Below are 17774 nucleotides of genomic sequence, written 5' to 3'. Positions count from 1 at the left end.
TAGTTTAATGAGACTGAAAAGTACAGTGGTAGAGTTCTACGATTTATATTCAGAAAAGTAAAGTAATCCATGAGTTAAGTTCCATTTTGAACTGGCAAGCAACAGAAGCTATTTATGAAGAATCACTCAGCCACAAAATCTCTCTCTTTATAGGCAAGATCCAGGTGATTTATGTCTTGCACATATATGCATAGGTATACACACACATATGTAGCATTATATCCTATCCTAATGCTTTGCCTAAAGAAAATTTCCTGAATGTATTTTATAGCATAACATCCTAATCTCCATTCAGCCCAGAAAAGCCTCCTGAAAGTTGCTGCCACAGTAAGGTCCAACTGAGGGATCATACATTGGTCAATACAAACATCTATTCATATAAATAGCAAGGCCCCTGCTAGTTGTTTAAGTTTGGTGGTGGTGATGGTGTGTGTTTGTGTGTTAGGTCCTCTTAAATTTTTAAATAAAAAATTTAGGAGATAAGAAATAGGAGAGAACTTGCAAACGTGGGCATCACTTTAGAAAAAGATTTTTTATTTTTTATTATTATGCTTTTTTTGAGACAGGGTCTTGTTCTATTGCCCAGGTACAGTGGCATGATCATGGCTCATTGCAACCTCAACCTCCCAGGCTCAGGTGACCCTCTCACTTCAGCCTCCTGCATAGCTTGGACTATAGTCACATGCCACTATACCTAGCTATTTTTTTTTCTTTTGTAGAGATGGCCTCTCTACGTTGCCCAGGCCTCATTTTTTTTTAATTGTGGCAAAATGCACATAACATAAATTTTACCATTTTAACCATTTTAAAGTGTACAATTCAGTGGCACTAAGTACATTCACAACATTGCAAAACCATCACTACTGTCTAGTTACAGAACTTTTTCATAACCCCAATCGGAAATCCCATGCCCATTAAAGTTTCTCCTTTTTTGACTATGAATTAGCCTCCTCTTTTGATTCTCTCTGTGACCTCTTGCAACACACGGAAATGTACTTTGAGCATGGCCAAGATCAGCAGCAAATTTTGTCTGAAGAGCAGTCAATCCTTGAGAGACCAAAGGCGGAGAAAAAAGAAATGGGGAATGAAGAAAAACAAAGAGAAGAAATACAAAGAGATCTGGGGACATCGTAGGGGTAGAGGGGGTGGTAAACTCTCCCAGCAGTCATCCCAGAGATCTCTCAGAGGCTATATACTGTCCAAAGACACTAACTCCAAAACTAAGAGCCAGTGTCTGAGTTCTTAGAGTAAATATATATTTATATATATGTGTATAATATATGCATATATATTATATATATATGTGTGTATATATATCTATATATATATATATATATCACACCATTGATTCATTCATTCAATAGATATTCACTGAGATGGTCAACTCAGTGACAGGTACATTAGGTGCTGGGTACAAAACAAGAACCTTGAATTTACATTCTAATGGAAAACCACAGGCAACAAACTTAACAAACAAAAACTACAGTCATGTCCCCTTATCCACAGGGGATCTGTTCCAAGACGCCAAGGGGTTGCCTGACACCTAAGATAGTACCAAGTGCTGTGCATCAGAACATGCTCTGTTCATGCCTTCTACCCACAAACTTAAATGCCTTTTTCATCCTAACTGAGCACTTTCCACGGGTAACTTCTACAGTTTCAGGTGTGACAGCAAAACTAGCACAGGTTTCTTTTTCTTCTTTACAATTTCATGGATAGAGAGTTCATTCCTACCATAGATCTTAGCCAGCCACAGCATATGATTTTTTTCTTTTCTTATTGAGAACTTTCATTTTTTAACTTAAAGGAAGTACTTCACAGCTTCATCACTATTCATGTGCTTTGGAGCCCTTATTGAGGAAAATAAGTGTTCTTTGAACACAAGCTCTGAGATACTGGGACAGTCTATCTGGTAGGCCAGCCAGCTCCTAAGGGACTCACAGACGAGTAGCAGCTACAGTGTGGAGATGCAGGACAATGGGAAGATTCACGTCTGGGTGGGACAGAGCAAGACAGCAAGAGACTTCATCATGCTACTCAGAATGGTGTACAATTTAAAACTTATAAATTGTTTATTTATGGAATTTTCCATTTAATATTTTTGCACGGTGATAAACTGAAACCACAGATACAGGGGGACTTCTACATAAGCATATGGTATAAATTCTGATCATCATCACTGAAAATAAGGTAATGGATTACACTGAATGACTGGTAGCGGGCTTGTATAGGAAACCGAGCATTTCCGAGATAAAATCTGAGTTGAAGTCACACCATATGTGTTGTTTTAAGACTTGCTTTTATTACTTAATATATCTTGGAGATCTTTCTTTGTCAGTACATATTGTTCTACTCCATTCTTTTTAGCAGGCATACACTGTAATATGAAATATATTCCCATAATTTGTGTAACTACTCCTCTATTGAGAGAAAAACACTTTCTTGACTAACTTCTTACATAGTGCAATAGTACTGATTTTCCTGTCTTAAAGTGGCCATTAGAATTGCTACTTCATCATACAGAAAAAAAAAGCCACTGTGGGTGAATGTCCATCTTCTGCAGAACTAATAGATCCAGCCTTATGGACAGGATATGGCCAATCTGAGCATAGCAGAAGAATTTATTGGGGCAAGAGTGTGTGGGTGTATACACACACTCACTTACATGTTTGTATTCACAGTTTACAAATAAACATAACTGAAGCCAGGTAGGGTGGCTCATGCCTGTAATCCCAACTCTTCGGGAGACCAAGGTGGGCAGATCATGAGGTCAGGAGATCCAGACCATCCTGGCTAACATGGTGAAAGCTCATCTCTACTAAAAACACAAAAAATTAGCTGGTCGTGGTCATGGGCCCCTGTAATACCAGCTACTTGGGAGGCTGAGGCAGGAGAACCACTTGAACCCAGGAGGCAGAGGATGCAGTGAGCCAAGATTCTGTCATTGCACTCCAGTCTGGGTGACAGAGCAAGACTCCATCTCAATAAATAAATAAGGCCAGGCGTGGTGGCTCACCCCTGTAATCCCAGCACTTTGGGAGGCCAAGGCAGGGGGGATCACCTCAGGTTGGGAGTTTGAGACCAGCCTGACCAACATGGAGAAACCCTGTCTCTACTAAAAATACAAAATTAGCTGGGCGTGGTGGCACATGCCTGTAATCCCAGCTACTCAGGATGCTGAGGCAGGAGAAATCACTTGAACTCAGGAGGCAGAATTTGCGGTGAGCCAAGATCATGCCATTGCACTCCAGCCTGGGCAATAAGAGCAAAACTGTCTCAATAAATAAACAAACAAACATAGTTGATAGCTAAGGTTATGATAGATAATAACCATAGAGTTAGTACCATTTGACACATTTTTAAGTGCCTGAATCATCCTGAAATGCTTTATTAGAACAAGAGCAAAGTTCACAGTGAAAGCACACAAAGATGCTCTCATTTTAGATATTTAGAAATACGTGTGTTTTGGGCACAGTTTCAAAGGATTCATTTTAACTATAGCCTCTTAAGGGCTTTATTCTGCTATCATAACTCTATTTTGTAAGTTAAGGTAGTGAAGAAATAGACATTACCCCAAATGAAAGGATCTTTGTTTATGGTGTTTCCCTTTTTCAGAGGTTACAGTGAAACAAATATAATATGGCTTTTTTTGTTTTTCTTTTTGAGACAGGGTCTTGCTCTGTCACCCAGGCTGGAGTACAGTGGTGTGATCACAGCTCACTGCAGCCTCCTCACACTTCTCCCTCCCCACAAGTAGCTGGAACTACAGGCACATGCCCCCATGCCAGGCTAATTTTTTTTTTTACCTTTTTAAAATTTATTTTATTTTTTGAGATGGAGCCTTGCTCTGTCACCAGTCTAGAGTGCAGTGGCATGATCTCAGGTCACTGCAACCTTTGCCCCCGGGTTCAAGCTGTTGTACTGCCTCAGCCTCCCAAGTAGTTGGGATTACAGGTGTGTGCTACCACGCCCAGCTAATTTTTGTATTTTTAATACAAATAGAGATAGGGTTTCACCACGTTGGCCAGTATGGTCTTGATCACTTGACTTCATGATCTGCCCACCTTGGCTTCCTAAAGTGCTGGGATTATGGGCGTGAGCCACTGTGCCCGACCATTAATAGAGACAGTAGTCTCACTGTGTTGCCTAGGCTGGTCTTGGAACTCCTGGACTCAAGCTATCCTCCTGCCTCTACCTCCTGAAGTGTTGGAATTACAGGCATGAGCCACCGTGCCTAGCCTTTACAGCCTTTTTCATCACTGTCCCCAGTCTTATTCTCTTCTAGGTGTTCCTCTGCTTTCCTGTTGTTTTCATGGCTAAAGAGTAAATCATCTCATCAGGGCTCACACTGCCATCAGGTCTCCTTTAGACACTGTTTTGCAACATCCTCATATTCTCTCCAGCTTTATTCTCTTCCAACACACTACTGCAAGGCTGCTTTTCACTGTGTCTCAAATTACCCCACACTTCACCAGCTTTTTTTATTTTTTTACATTCTGAAAGGCTTTGCCATGAGGTTTGATCTTAGGGTGAAATTCTCATTAAAGAAGAAACTACATGGTAACCATTCAGAAGGACTGAAATCACTCATCTTTTTCGTGTCATGTAATGGATTCATCATTCTTCATTTCCCTTTTCTTTTTCTCTTTGTTGGAGATGGAGTCTCATTCTGTCATCCATGCTGGAGTGTAGTGGCACAATTTCAACTCACTGCAACCTTCATCTCCTGGGTTCAAGCAATTCTCCTACCTCAGCCTCCCAAGTAGCTGGGATTACAGATGCCTGCCACCACACCTGGCTAATTTTTGTATTTTAAGTAGAAACAGGGTTTTACCACGTTGGCCAGGCTGGTCTCAAACTCCTGACCTCAGGTAATCCACCCACCTTGGCGCGTCCCAGTGTTGGGATTACTGGCATGAGCCACCGTGCCTGGCCTTCATTTCCCAATTTTGTCAGCCTTTGCCATTTTACTAAACTTGAATTCTCTTCCTTGCACATAGTTTTCCAAACATTCAAAGTTTGACTGGATAAATAAAATCTCCTTTGGGGAAAGTCAGTCTGACATCCTGCCTCTACCTTTCCTGGGTCACCTTTAGCCATCTCTGTATTTTGGCTCTTATGGTTCTTAGTTCGGACACAGCTCTTAGCTAATGAATTAAAAGCTCTCAATGTAAAGACATGATTATTTACTGTGTACCTAGAACTGTATACATCATTATCATCACCATCATCGTCGTCGTCATCATCATCATCGTCATCATGATAGCTACCATTTACTGAAAACATATTATGTGTCAACTTCAAAGAATTTATCATCATTATCATAGCTACCATTTATTGAAAACATATTATGTGTCAACTTCAAAGAACTTATACTTTAGTTGGAGAGCCAAGACTATCATAACAATAACAAACATGGCCGGGCACAGTGGCTCACGCCTATAATCCCAGCGCTTTGAGAGGCTGAGGCAGGTGGATCATTTGATGTCAGGAGTTCGAGACCAGTCTAACCAACATGGTGAAACCCCATCTCTACAAAATTAGCTGGGCATGGTGGTGCATGCTTGTATTCCCAGCTACTCAGGAGGCTGAGACAGGAGAATCACTTGAACCCGGGAGGCAAAGAATGCAGTGAACTGAGATCACTCATGGCACTCCAGACTGGGGAACAAGAGCGAAACTCCACCTTGAAATAAATAAATAAATAAATAAAACTCACTTTTTATTCTATTAAACTTAATATACATATATTAATTGCCAACTCTGAGCCTGATCCTTTATTATATTCTAGAGAAAATGAAAGTAAGCAACATATAATCCTCACCTTTGAAAAACTGAAACATAATAGATACAAAGTCAGTTTATAAATGTCCAATGTGAGTAGTATAAAATAACATCAGATAATTAGCACTTCTCATGGCTGATCAGGGGAGATTTCATGAAGGAGATGTCATCTGAATTGGACTTTGATGAATAAAGAAGAGAGTTCTGATGACAAATATTAGTTGGGCCAAAGTGGATGAACATAATATTCTCTAAGTCAACAGTACAGATGGTCAACTGAGCAACAGAACAGAAGTCACTGGTCAGACTAGTAGGCCAGTTTAGGAGACCAACAAGCCATTTTTGGGTATGTGAAGAACAGGAGGCAAACACATGGCCTGCGTTTATTTAATCAAACAGGCGAATTCAAAAGCTCTACAGATTTATTTACTCAATGGTGAATTGGATTAAAATTATATTCCATGCTCTTCCCTGGGTAATATGGTGCTTATACATAAAGTGACAAGATTGTCCTTCACCTTAAGGTATAATGGGAAGCAGCAATAAAACTGTCTACAAAGTCCCTTGAAAATTACACCTTTAAACTTGGACATCTTGAAGATTTAGACAATATCCCATGAATAAATGAGACCACGAGGGTTAAAAACATATCCACGTTCTCCATTAGCAACCAGCATAATAGGTTATTCAAATCCTCACGCTAAGTTTCACCATCAGATACCTTAGGGGACATAACACATTTCTACAGAAACAGCCCAGTGTAAAGTTTTGCTTGTCCTCTTGGGATTTAATGCACTAGCAAATGCATGGAACCACCAGAGTTTGCATTCTAAGCTCCAGGAACTGAGGCTTTTTGAACCTTAATATGACAAATTTAACTGACACAATTTTACAAATTCTGAGGTGAGCTTGCCATGCTGCAGGGCATCCGTCCATACTACCACCTGGGAAGTTAGCACTAATAACTAGCTTAGCTTCATCATATTCAGCAAAGATTGCAAAGCTCACTCCCCTCCTACATTTGCCATTTTCTTCTACATGCCATTTTCCATTGTCTTGATTTATGTGGTCATTTTCCTCAGTTACTGAAGGTCAGCTGTCTCTTGGCCCTGCACTAGACACTGGGGGCTTAGTAATGAATAAGGTAGCGTTACCATTCTCCAGGAGCCCACAGTGGAATGGGCAGATAAGAAAGTCAGCAATTTAGGCTGGGCGCGGTGGCTCACGCCTGTAATCCCAGCACTTTGGGAGGCCGAGGCGGGTGGATCACGAGGTCAAGAGATCGAGACCATCCTGGTCAACAAGGTGAAACCCCATCTCTACTAAAAATACAAAAATTAGCTGGGCATGGTGGTATGTGCCTATAGTCCCAGCTACTTGGGAGGCTGAGGCAGGAGAATTGCTTGAACCCAGGAGGTAGAGGTTGCAGTGAGCCAAGATAGTGCCATTGCACTCCAGTCTGGGTAACAAGAGCGAAACTCCATCTCAAAAAAAAAAAAAAAGTCAGCAATTTTACAACAAAATGGTAAGTACCAGGGGAGGGGCATGCATAGGGTGATACAGGAGTGTCACCCTGTCATGCACAGAGATGGGGTCCAAGAGCATCAGAAGATGCTTCCCACCAGTCACAGTGGCTCAACGCCTGCAATCCCCACACTTTGGGAGGCTAAGGTGGGTGAATCACTTAGGTCAGGAGTTCAAGACCAGCTTGGCCAACATGGTGAAACCCTGTCTCTACTAAAAATAGAAAAAATTAGCCAGGTGTGGTGGCAGGTACCTGCTAATCCCAGCTACTCGGGAGCCTGAGGCATAAGAATCATATGAACCTGGAAGGTGGAAGTTGCAGTGAGCCGAGATCATACCATTTCACTCCAGCCTGGGCAACAAGAGCGAAACTCCATCTCAAAAAAAAAAAAAAGAAGAAGATGCTTTCCAGAGCAGCTAATCCTGAGCTGAATGTTAAAGAACAAGCAAATGCTAACCAAGCATCAAGGGAACCACGTGTGTAAAGTCATTGAGGCTTAGAACAAACTGCAAATAGATTAGTATGGCTAGTACCAAAGATGCATGTAGGGATACAGCAGGCACAGAAGCTGGGAAGATAGGAAGGGGCCAGATCATGAAGGTGCTTGCTTAATAACAACATAAAACTTATCCCCATGTACATACTCTAAGTCAAGTTATGTCTAATATATCTTACTTCCATGTTTTTATTGGTTCTCACTGTAGATCTATTTAAGTTGATCTGGCTGCCAACATTTAAAATTATGAGCTTTGACAGTAAAAAAAAAGAAAAAGAAAAAAAAATTCAAATTTCTGCCTTCTTTCTAAAACTCAGAAGACAATACCAGACTCAAATCCCTAAATTGCCAATAGGTTGGAGCTAAGCAGAGGCTTCTGCTTTTAGTTGGGAGACAGGCCTTCTAGTCTCCAGAGACATAGTCCCCCTTCCATTATCTCAGTCCCAACTCATTTATATTATGTGCCTGGCTCCTGAAGGCATCTATGTTTGCAAGTGCTGCTCTATGCCCTGTTGGTCCATCGGATACAGCTTCTTAGAGTAAAGAGAAATAAATAATGAGTTTCCATGGGAATTGTTATGTCTTCAGCAGTTAAATAATCTTTATTCAGTGTCAGACACCAAGGAAATACACAAACAAGCACACAGAAATGACTTAAGCTATCCTTTAGAAGCAAGCAAACAGACCTATGATTAAACTATCTCAGAAACACAAAGCAGAGCATCATGTTTATAAGTGAGTTCTGGCCGGGCATGGTGGCTCACACCTGTAATCCCAGCACTTTGGGAGGCTTAGGTGGGTGGATCACTTGAGGTCAGGAGTTCAAGACCAGCCTGGCCAAAATGGTAAAATCCCCTCTCTACTAAAAATACAAAAATTAGCCAGGCGTGGTGGTGCATCACTGTAATCCCAGCTGCTAGGGAGGCTGAGGCAGAAGCATCATTTGAGCCCAGGAGCAGAGGTTGCAGTGAGCCGAGATTGCACCACTTCATTCCAGCCTGGGCAACAGATCAAGACTCTACCTCAAAAAAAAAAAAAAGTGAGTTTTGCATGTTAGTTCCAATGACCAGTACCCAAAGAGGAAAGAGAAAATTAAAACAGAGTGAACTTTCAAAGACCCCAATACTATTTTGCATAACAACAAAATTATAAAATATATATAAGAATAAATATAACTAAAGAAAAGCAGGATATTTAAAGAGAAAAATCATAAAACTATTAAATGACATAAAAGAAACCCTAAATAACTCAAAGATACTCAATATTCTTCTATGAAAACAATAATTATTAGGTAGAACCATATTGCCATTTTTGTAGGTCAAAGTATTGGCAATTTCATATGATTCCACCTAAAAATATGACCATTTCCCCCAAATTATAATGTAATATAAACTCAGTAGAATTCCAATAAACATTCAAATCGTGCTTTTGACAGAATTTGACAAGCAGACTCTGAAGTATAAAGTATTAAAGCATAAAGGGCCAAGAATAGTCAAGACCATTCTGAAAAAGATCTGGTCAGGCCATAACAAATATCAAGATGTGTTATCTAGAAATCATAATTTAACTTATGTGGTACAGGGATAGATAAATAGATCACTGTAATAAATAAAGAGCAAGTGGCCGGGTGCGGTGGCTCAAGCCTGTAATCCCAGCACTTTGGGAGGCCGAGGCGGGTGGATCACGAGGTCAACAGATCGAGACCATCCTGGTCAACATGGTGAAACCCCGTCTCTTCTAAAAATACAAAAAATTAGCTGGGCATGGTGGCGCGTGCTTGTAATCCCAGCTACTCAGGAGGCTGAGGAAGGAGAATTGCCTGAACCCAGGAGGCGGAGGTTGCGGTGAGCCAAGATGGCCCCATTGCACTCCAGCCTGGGTGAAAAGAGCGAAACTCCATCTCAAAATAAATAAATAAATAAATAAATAAATAGAGAGCGTTGAAACAGAACCACAAATATACAAATACAAGGGAGCTTCAACATAAAAAATTTCAGATAGTTTAACAGAGCTGGCACAACAACTGAGTGGAAAAAGAAGATATTATTCAATAAATGATGCTGGGATAATTGGCTATTTATATGGTAAGAATTAGGTCCTTACTTTATAGTATACACATACCCCTCCCCAAAGGAAAATCTATATAGATTTAAAACCGTAATAAGAAAATGTAAAATATTAAATGAATCTTTTAAACAGATTTTAGGAAGAAAGTATACATGGTGAATGTTTTATGATATCAAGGTAAAAGAAGATTTCTTAAGTAACAAAAAGCACAAAGTATAATAAAAAATACTGATAAATTTGATTATGTTAAAAAATTTAAGGCTTTGTATTAAAAATTAATCATGGCCAGGGACCATGGCTTATGCCTGTAATCCCAACTACTTGGGAGGCTGAGGCGAAGGATCACTTGAGCCCAAGAGTTTAAGGCTGCAGTGAGCTCTGATCTTGCCACTGTAGTCTGGGCAACAGAAAGAGACCTCATCTCAATAAATAAGTAAATAAATAAAATAAAAATTTACCATAAGTCAAGTTTTAAAGACTGTTCATACAATGAAGGAAGACTTGAAACGTATTATGCCAACAAAGAATTAGCATCCTGAACATATAAAGAATTGTAAAATCATTGACAAAAAGACAAATAAGACAATAGAAAAATGGGCAAAGGATAGGAACAGGCAACTGACAGAAAAAGAAACCTGAATGGGCAATAAAAATATTTCACTGGTCAGGTATGATGACTCACGCCTGTAAACCCCAGCACTTTGGGAGGCTGAGGCAGGAGGATCATGAGGTCAAGGGAGCAAGACCATCTTGGCCAACATGGTAAAACCCCATCTCCCCTAAAAATACAAAAATTAGCTGGGTGTGGTGGGGCATGCCTGTAGTCCCACTACTTGGGTGGCTGAGGCAGAAGAAGAGTTTGAACTCAGGAAGTAGAGGTTGCAGTGAGCCGACATTGCGCCACTGTACTCCAGCCTGGTGACAGAGCAAGACTCCATCTCAAAAATAAAATAAAACAAAATATTCACCTAACTAGTAATCAGGGAAATGTAGATTAAAACCACAGCAAGATACCATTTCACATCAATCATTTTGCCATCAATTAAAAAGCATGATAACACCAAATATTGGTGAATATATGAGAAAGCAGGAGCTCTTATTCACTGCTGGTTAAGTGTAGGTTGGTATTTTGGAAGACAATTGTGTAATACTTCATAGAGTTGAAAATGAGTATATTCTACAACCCAGCATAAGGAGAAGTGTACATAACAGTGTTTTACATATGTTCATTACAGCCTTTTTTGTAACAGCAAAAAAAGGAAAAGCTACGTAACTGTCCTACAGTAGAAAAATAGAGTTTTAAAACATCTCTGGGCCAGATACAGTGACCCACACGTGTAATCCCAGCACTTTGGGAGGCCATGGTGGGAGGACCACTTGAGCCCAAGAGTTCAAGACCAGCCTGAGCAACATAGTGAGACTCTCATCTCTACAACAAATTTAAAACTTAGCTGGGCATGGGAGCGCATGTCTTCTGTGGTCCCAGCTACTTGGGAGGCTGAGGTGGGAGGATTGTTTGAAGTTGGGAGATTGAGGCTGCAGTGAGCTGTGATTACACCACTGCACTCAATCCTGGGTGACAGAGCAAGACACCACCTAAGAAAAAGTTAAGTTAAATTAAAAACCTATGGCTTTTTTATACAACAGAATATTATACATTAGTTCAAAACTAAACTCTACCTACATTCAGCAACAAGGATAAATATTGGCCGGGCACGGTGGCTCACACCTATAATCTTAGCACTTTGGGAAGCAGAGGCAAGCGGATCATCTGAGGTCAGTAGTTTGAGACCAGCCAGGCCAACATGACAAAACCCCATCTCTATTTAAAATACAAAAAGTAGCCAGGCAAGGTGGCAGACGCCTGTAATTCCAGCTACTCGGGAGGCCAAGACAGGAGAATCGCTTGAACCCAGTAGGCAAAGGTTGCATTGAGCCAAAATCAGGCCACTGCACTCCAGCCTGGGCAAAAAAAAAAAGGATAAGTTAAAAGTATTGCTGAATGGGCCAACAATCAAGTTGAAATTTTTTTTTTTTTTTTTTTTTTTTTGAGATGGAGTTTCGTTCGTTACCCAGGCTGGAGTGCAATGGCGCGATCTCGGCTCGCTGCAACCTCCGTCTCCTGGGTTCAGGCAATTCTCCTGCCTCAGCCTCCTGAGTAGCTGGGAGAAAATTTTTATATATATATACTCTATGATACCAGTTATTCAGAATTTTTGTTTTTTTTTGAGACAGAGTCTTGCCTGTCGCCCAGGCTGGAGTGCAGTGGCATGATCTCCACTCACCACAACCTCCTCCTCCTGGGTTCAAGAGATTCTCCTGCCTCAGCCTCCAGAGTAGCTGGGATTACAGGCACGTGCCACCACGCCTGGCTACTTTTCTGTATTTTTAGTAGAGATGGGGTTTCACCATATTGGCCAGGCTGGTCTTGAACTCCTGACCCCATGATCCACCTAACTTGGCCTCCCAAAGTGCTGGCATTACAGGCGTATTTAGAATTTTTAAGCACACAAAATAATATTCCGTATTCTGTAGCAATGCATACCTATGTAGAAAAAGTACAAAAACATGCATGAGAATTTACACACCAACTTCAGATAGCTCTGGAGAGAGAGGGTAAAGGAAGGGATAAAGTATCTATAAATTTTATGTCATATGAAAGAGAGAAATGGGTCTGTCTAAAGCAAATATGGCAAAATGTTTCTAATCATCTTAATGGTAGATACGTGGTTATGCTTTTCTTCATCTTAAAATTTTTGGAAGTGCTTAGTCAAAAAAATTAAAATTAAACTAAAAATAGAACTCTTTTAAAAAGGCATTTTCCTCAGCAGACAAGAGCCTGCATCGTACGGATTGAGTCATGTAAAGTGACTATCAACAGATTAAAGTATTAGAGAAACCAGGGAAGACAACAATGAATTAAGTATGAACAAAAGATCTGAGGGATAGAGACAGATTATAAGGGTAATAACATGCTTACTTTTGTAAAAAGGGAAATAAATAGCAAGAGTGGAGGATGAGCAAGGACCTGATGATGGTTCTGAGTGTCTGAGTGGCCTATTTAATGGGGACACATCAGTGTCTCTGTGTCATTTGTTACAGTGCAATATGAGGGCACGTCGGGAAGAAGAGCTTTGCCCATTGAATTTGGACACCTTCTCACCCCATCTCCTCCCCTCCTTGGGCTGGAAAGAGGAATCTGTGCCAGATGATGTTAGCTCATGAGCATCCTGGCTACTATCTCCCATCTTTCATAATGACACACTCTCCTTGGGTGAAATCCAAGTCCTTTGACTTTATTAGCTCATGGTGCTAGCCTCTATTTTTTTTTTTTTTTTTTTTTTTTTCAATTTTTAGTAGAGATGAAATGTCACTATGTTGCCCAGGCTGGTCTGGTCTCGAACTCCTGGGCTTAAGCAATTCTCCTGCCTCGCCCTCCCAAAGTGCTGGGATTACAGGCATGAGCTGCCATGTTCAGCCCATATTGCTACCCTTGAGTGATAGAAAATTGGCCGAGGTTCAGATCTGCTGCAATGGAGATGATTGTAATGATTGTAGGTAACAAAATAGTTGCCATTATAAATGTTCATTGACCCCGAGCAACTGTATAGCCACTTTTATTTTCTGTGATTGCCATTTATGCTATATCTTATATTTCTCAAAGCTTCAATGCTTCCATTTAAGTTTTCTCAATTGATCATGAAACAGGTGGAGCAGGTATTATTCTCACTTACCTAAGTCATTAAATGACTTAGCCAAGGTTATGGAAGAGCTGTCTTTTTTTTCCTGCTATCTGGGTTTAAAATATTGAAATCACCTTGGACTCATCTCCTCTTTTTCTACTGCTGTATGCAATAAAGCACTAATTCCTATAGGTTGTTTCTACAAAATGTTTCCATTTCTTTCTCTAGACTTCCTTTCCCGCCCAAGTTAGACTTCGCCATTCCTTGCCTGAATTACAACTGATGAGCAGGACTTACAGATTGTGCTTTCCTCATTCCAGTCCAGCCTGTATTCTCCTTCTAGAATGAACATCCTTAAATGTCGCTTTCACTATGCTCAAAAATCTCCGTGACTCTCTTTCCTTCTACATTGAATTGAAACTCCTCAACCAAGATTGTTTCCTTGTTATTGAGTAGTTTGAGTTCCCTGTATATTTTGGATATTGGCTCCTTATCTGATGTATGATATGCAAATATTTTTTTCCAATCTGTAGGTTATATCTTCACTATATTAATTGTTTCCTTTGCTGTGTCAAAGTCTTTTAGTTTGATGCAATCCCATTTGCCTGTCTTTGCTTTTGTTGCCTGTGCTTTTGGGGTCATATCCAAGAAATCTCTTCCCAGACCATTATCATGGAGTTTTTCCCCCATATTTTCTTCTAGTAGTTTTATAGTTTCAGGTCTTACATTTAAGTTTTTAATCCACATTGAGTTCATTTTTGTACAAGGGATGAGAGAAGGGTCCATTTTCATTTTTCTGTCTGCAGATATCCGGTTTTCCCAACACTGTTTTTTTTTAATTTCTTTTTTGAAATGGAGTCTCGTTCTGTCACCCAGGCTGGAGTGCAGTGGCATGATCTCAGCTCACTGCAACCTCCGCCTCCCAGGTTCAGGCAATTCTCTGCCTCAGCCTCCTGAGCAGCTGGGATTACAGGCGCACACCACCACACCCTGCTAAATGTTTTTTTGTATTTTTAGTAGAGACGGGGTTTCACCATGTTGGCCAGGATGGTCTCGATCCCCTGACCTCATGATCCACCCACCTCAGCCTCCCAAAGTGCTGGGATTATAGGAATGAGCTACCACACCTGGCCTCCCAACACCATTTTTTTTGTTTGTTTTTATTTATTTATTTAAAGGAGCTATTACCCCTTTTATTTTCTCTGTTTAAAATCAAACAGAAAACAAACATCAACTGTTTTACACTAACATCTTAAAAGCACATCGTTTGTACAAGAGATGGACTAAGAACAAAAATGTGTCACACAGCTTTCTGATGGTGCTCAGGAGGAACCACTTCATAATCACTGGCACTAAACAAAGTTGCAGAGTTCTTTGCCAGGTACTTTAGGAAATCGTGAAGATAATTCAGTAATAAAGCAAGGCTCTTCTCATCCAGAGGTGTATAGACCAACATTGCTCCAATTCGTACAAATAATCACAGATGTGGCGCCCCATACACCTGGGACATGGGTGCATCAGGGTGATCTGCAAGAATTTCAGCATACTGCAGTCTCTCAAATTTGTAGAGTAGCTGGTCCCAACATTACACTGAAGTATTCTTTTATCCCTGCCACAACTTCATTAACCGCATACTCCTTATTATCTGTGTTTCCACGAGATTTCTTATAATTTGTATAATCCTCAAGAATGGAATCCACATTCTTCTTGGCAGGAAGATAAAAGAGCTTCTTTTGCCTGGTAATTAAGTCACAGTCATCCACAAGCCACCGTTTTAGTTCCTCAGGAATCTTTACTTTGACTTCAACTCTGTTCATGAATGTTTCCTCATTTTCAACAGTAGGATCCACCTGGGCCCTTTTCTTCCGAGGAGGCTGAGTCGTCTCACTGGTACTATCACCATCTCCATTTCCAGGTGTTTTCTGTTTGTTTTTTGGTTTTCACGTCAACATTTTTCTGTTGCAGACCAGATGACTTCTGTCCTGGGGCAGCCCCTCTCATCTTCCCCTCCGCATACTGCTCCTGGTTGGCTTTTTAAAGTTCTCACTGTTTCTGCAAATTGGCGTCCTCATATTTGAGTACTCGGCTCTCCAGAACCCACTCATCCCAATTTTTATTCCAACCACTGTAATGTATGAAGTATTTCACTTGTTTGTCCTTTATGGCAACCTTTACACACTTTGCTTCATACAGAAGAGGCCCATGAAAGCACAGCACTCACTCACCCTTCTGGAATTTAGGCTTCAGGTCCTGCTTCGACGCCATTTATAAGTGATTAGCTCCCTCCTCCTTCTCCCACCACCCCCAACTCCAATACCATTTATTAAGGAAACTGTCCTTTCCCCATTGTGTGTTCTTGGCTCCTTGTCAAAAATCAATTGACCTTAGATGTTTGGGTTATTTCTGGGCTCTTGCCTATTCCATTGGTTGGTGGGTCTGTTTTTATAACAATACCAGGCTGTTTTGATTACCATAGCTTTGTAATATTATATTTTCTTTTTTTTATGCTTTCAAACATTTCTCAAATTTCTATATTGAGTACATCTTTCATAATCAAGAGAAATATAAACTATTTAAACTAATGAAATACAGCCTATAGTTTGACCAGGCCCATTTTATCACTATTCTGGAACAAGTACTCAATTCCTGTTTATTTCCACATTATGCCATTTCTCATGCTTTCCTTTCTCACTTCACCTCTGATAAACCTTCAGACCTCAACTTGAGGCCCACCTCTTCCATGCAGCCTTCCCCAAGTATGCCTTTCCTTACTGATCTCCTTCTCTGTGCCAGACTTTCCACTTAATTAGATATCCTGTGCTACATTCATTTGTTCTCATTCATTAAGCATTTTCTTTTTTTTTTTGAGACAGAGTTTTGCTCTTGTTACCCAGACTGGAGTGCAATGGCACGATCTCGGCTCACTGCAACCTCCACCTCCTGGGTTCAGGCAATTCTCCTGCCTCAGCCTCCTGAGTAGCTGGGATTACAGGCATGCACCCCCATGCCCAGCTAATTTTTTGTATCTTTAGTAGAGACGGGGTTTCACCATGTTGACCAGGATGGTCTCGATCTCTTGACCTCATGATCCACCCACCTCGGCCTCCCAAAGTGCTGGGATTACAGGCGTGAGCCACCGCGCCCAGCCCTTTCATTAAACATTTTCTATTTGCTGGTTTGTGTGTGTGAGTCTATGTGTTGAGCATGTGTGGGAGAGAGAGAATGTATCTATGTGTGGTTGTATGAATTAATTTTTCCTTCTCAACAGATACCATGTCTTAGCCTGCCTACATCTTAGCCTGCTGTTTGTTTTGCAGTACTAACTGATGGTAGAGTAAATACTCAACAAACACTTGGTGATAGTACAAAGTATTGAAGCTTCGAGGTCTTGAACCCTTTCGGGGGTCTGAAAATTCATGGGGCTCCTTCTACTACACTGTATTCTGTAGTAACCCTTAAACTTACATTTACTGAGCACTTACTATGTGCCATGGGCTTACCATTTATTTTTTCACTTATAGAGTAAGAATTGCTTCCATTTTTATCTTAAGATTAAGGAAACTGAAACTTAGAAAGATCAAGTAACTTGCCTAAATGACAAAGCTTGAAGTGCTAAGGCATGCATTAAAACAGGCCAGGCAAACTCTTTATCACTAAGCTATACTGACTCACCAAGCTTGATGACAAATGAAATATTATTTCCTTTGACCCATATGCCACGAATGTGCTTTCAGTCAAACTGCATGCTCTTGGTGAAGTTGCTTAACCTCGCAGAATCTCAGTTTCCTCATTTGTAAGAGGAAGACAATATTAGCTGACAGGCTGGTTGTAAATGTCAAGGTATGAAAGTGTGTCACATAGTGCCGAGCACATAAAGAGTGTTGAGTAATTGATAGTTGTTATTATTAGATATGCTGCCTTCTTGATATCTGCAACTTTCCAGATTGGGCATGGCAGCTGCTTCGCGTTTCTTTCTACAGGGTAGATGAATCTGCATCTCCAAAGCTGGAGATCACAGTTTTTCTGGGTGGTGAAGGTGCTATTAGAAAGCCTGAAAAAAAAAAAAAAAAAAGAAAGAAAAAGAAAGCCTGGACCCAGAGAAAACAAATAAGCAACCCTGCCCCAGGTTCACTAGAGCTCGGATTTCCTTGTCTGAATGCATAATGATAGGAAGAAGGCTGTGTTACAGAAGTAGCTGTTTTTTGTTTGTCATCCAGGC

General features: G+C 40.6%; 2 protein-coding genes and 1 pseudogene across 3 annotated transcripts in view; 1 reads left to right on the top strand and 2 right to left on the bottom strand.

Moving 5' to 3' along the window:
• Positions 1-17774, top strand: part of FLT1 (fms related receptor tyrosine kinase 1) — a 194288-nt gene that overhangs the window by 118245 nt on the left and 58269 nt on the right. The window lies entirely within an intron of this gene.
• The window catches only part of LOC144582767 (uncharacterized), a 178972-nt gene that overhangs the window by 131745 nt on the left and 29453 nt on the right, over positions 1-17774 (bottom strand). The gene's annotated exons all lie outside the window — the stretch shown is intronic.
• LOC144582764 (mortality factor 4-like protein 1 pseudogene) lies at positions 14749-15774 on the bottom strand (annotated as a pseudogene).

This window comes from Callithrix jacchus, chromosome 5 (genome assembly GCF_049354715.1).
Source record: "Callithrix jacchus isolate 240 chromosome 5, calJac240_pri, whole genome shotgun sequence".
NCBI classification, from domain to species: Eukaryota; Metazoa; Chordata; class Mammalia; order Primates; family Cebidae; genus Callithrix; species Callithrix jacchus.
Note: the sequence above shows the minus strand (reverse complement) of the source record. Positions and strands in the feature narration are given on the sequence as shown.